The sequence below is a fragment of the Pteropus vampyrus genome, unplaced genomic scaffold, assembly GCF_000151845.1.
Source record: "Pteropus vampyrus isolate Shadow unplaced genomic scaffold, Pvam_2.0 Scaffold166, whole genome shotgun sequence".
NCBI lineage: Eukaryota > Metazoa > Chordata > Mammalia > Chiroptera > Pteropodidae > Pteropus > Pteropus vampyrus.
Window position 1 is genome coordinate 1,075,049 of NW_011888947.1, and position 3,253 is coordinate 1,078,301.

Sequence of the window (3,253 nt, forward strand, 5' to 3'; positions counted from 1 at the left end):
TACCGGACATTTGGGTTGTTCCCTGTCTTTTGTTACTAAGAACAATGCTTGAGCAAAATTTTTATCTCTTCGTACAGATGTTTGAGTCGATCCATCAGGTAAATTCCTAGAAGTGGAATTTATTGATAAAAAGTCTTGTGTTTTTAAATGTTTGATAAATACCGTCTAACTGCTTCTGAAAGGAGGTAACCAGATTTACACTCCATGGCGGTAGGCTGTGGGGTGAGGGGCTTGGATTTCCCTCTAAGACTGATCCCGCCAAAGTAGTGGGGGGAGCTGGAGCCTCCAGTGGTGCATGTTGGGGGATTTGCTCCACCTCCTGGGTGGTCAGTGGGCAAGCACAGCAGAAGCACGAGAGCCTGCCAGCATGGGCGTCTTACAGGGACCATCTCCCTCCAGGGCTCCCCATCAGCCTGGCAGAGACTCTCTTGAAGCCGTTTGGGTCATCCCACGCTCCTTCCTTCCCCCTACCCTTTCACAGGTCAGGCCAGCATCGTGATCAGAAAGCTCTCCTGCCTCTGCCTCTCCCTCTCCTGTTGGTCTATCATGTGGCACTAACACGCACTGTTTCACACCACACTCCAGCTTGGCATTTGTGTCCCCGGTGACCCACACAGACGTACCCACTAACATGTGAGAACAGCAACTGGTTGTATTTGGCGAACAGAGTTCTATGGCTAAATGGTTTCAAAACCCCCAAGCTTGTCCAAATGTCTCATTTTATAACTACAGAACTGAGGCCCTGAGTAGGTCAGACTTGCCCGAGGCCACGCATGGCCAATGGTGACAAAAGTCAGGCCCCTCCCAAGTGTCCTTCAATCTGGGGTCACCAGCCGACCTTAAATGTCCCCACCCTCTGCTGAAAAGGAGCCAGGCACAGACACTCATGGCCTGTGCTCCCTTCCCACTTGTCCAGATTTTCTCAAAATTCCCTCAAATGAGACGGGAAATTGTGTCCCAGTCCTTGGATGGCAGCCATTTCTGTCTCAACACCAGGAAAGGAAACAGTTATGTAACGGGATCTGGAACGTTCCATGCTGTAAAGTCGCTGGGCATCGGACTCCACTATCCGCCGTTCCCAGCTGTGCTCGTTGCTCACACTCAGCAAAGACCGTCTAGGACGGGGGCGAGGGAGGGAAGGAGACAGCAGTGCCGTGGGTTCTGATTATGTCTTCCCCTCCTGCACTTTCAGGGGCTTAAATAGCAATAGAAGAATGTGCCGCTGTCAGCATAAATCACTAAAGGTGGAATTCTGCTGAGACACAGAGAACATTGGCTTGAAAGGGCCATGTACTAAATGCAAAAGGGGTCCTTCCAAGCTATCTTTCTGGGGGCTTCTTGCCTGCCCTGCTCAGACCTGACCAACAGCCATGGTCACCAGGTTTCAGGGTCCAGAGGGGGTGGTATCGGGCTCAGAAACAGTCATGCTGGGGTTTGCCCAGATCAGACGCAGGCGGGGTTTGGCCAGCTCACCTGATGAGGCCTGCGGGCACCGGCAGGGGTGAGTCTGGCTGCCCGCTGAACTGAGAGGGATGTGGAGATGGGATGGAGAGAGAGCCCCTGACACACATGCCTCTGGAGAGCTCATCTTTGATTCATCTGCATCCCTCTCGGCTCTTACACGTGGGAGTTCCTGCTCCTTTAGCATTCGCTGACTGAGTGAATGAAGGAAACAGAGGCAGGAGAGGAGGGAGGAGGGAGGAGGGGAGAATGAAATTCCTCCCGCACGTGTCCTTGTTCACGGGTTTGGCAGTGAACTGTCTTAAATCACACCAACTTCAACCTTTGACCCAGCTTCCGAGACCCGCCTGCCTCGCTGGGCAAGCACTGACCTAGCATCTCCCGGGTGCCGTGGCTGTGGCCAGCACCAGTCTTTCCTCAGAGGTCAGCGCCCAGCGGTGGGCCCTGAAGACATCCCAATGGAGGACAGAGGTGGCCCAAGCTGGCCCAAGCTGGCAGCAGTGTGCAAATGGCCCACATCCAGGTCCTGTCCTCTGGACAAAGGCTCCTCCCACCCAATGTGCATGCGGTCTGTATTCGGGGAGCTGAGGAAGACACAAACGCATGTGTAGTCACGTGTCTGTGATGTGCGTGTGTGTGTGTGTGAGGGGCTGTGAGCACACACAGGACTTAGGGATTTGCTGAGAGGTGGTTAGCTCTTCTTGCTAGGGAACAGTGAATGACATGTGTCACCAGGCTCCTTTGGCAAGGAGTGACAGTGTGGGGACAGATCGCTTTCCTGCACCGTTCTGAGGGAGCCGGCACCCCGAGTGTGCAGTGGGAGGCTGACCTGGCCAACCTGGTGTCACCTGGCTTCCCTCCTCCCTAGGTCGGTTGCCGCTCTCCACGGCACCTCCGTCCCCTCAGCTGCGCTGGGGACCTGGCGCCTGTGAGGAAGGCTCCCGGCCCAGCTTGTGCTGCTCTTGGGGAGAGTGTATGAACTGGGGCCACATCCCAACTCAGGGTCAGAGCGGAGTTGGGAACAGAAGCTCAGCTGAAAAACGTATTTAATATCAGCCAATGGAGTTGTTGCTTTGGTGGGACTTAAGTTCTAACAGCAGCCTGTAAGCCCTGATTAAGAAAAGTAGAGAAAGCTAATCCTTGGAAGAACAGTTAAATTATCCGTAGATAATGCTGCTCCCGTGTTGTGGCAGAAATAACTGGCTTGCGCCAAAGGGTCATAATGCACAATGAGGGTTCATCTGTCCACAGTGACTCACACTGGCCTTCATGCTGCGAGGCGGGCCCGGGCCTGGGAAGGGACGGGCCTCCGATTTCCTCTCCCAGCAGAAGTCCCCTCAGTGAAGTGGTGGGCAAAGGCCCACACTTTTTAAATCATTTTTTTTCTCTCTCTTTCTGTCTCGCTCTCTGTCTCCATCTCTCTCTCTCTCTCATCAAACACCTAGAACTGAATCCACATGAGGTTTTTGCAGGTATGTCACGATTCCAACATAAAGGAATTTTATGTTTGGAGAATTACCTGTCGTCAATAGAAAGCCGGTATTTAGTTATGTCAGCTATTGCCACGACAAAGAGCAGGCCCGGGGTGACCAAATCTCCTGGCATTTCATGAGAAGCCGGAAGTGCTATCTCTCATTTTTAAGAAGTTTTGGCTCAAACTAAAAATGAAAATAAAACCAACAAGTGCACGTAGCAGAAACCGATGGGCGAGCTCCAAAGTGTGGCCTCCAAGGGACAGGCCCTGCTGGGGAGATTTTAGCAGAAGCTCGTCCTTCCAGGGAGGGGCCGTGGG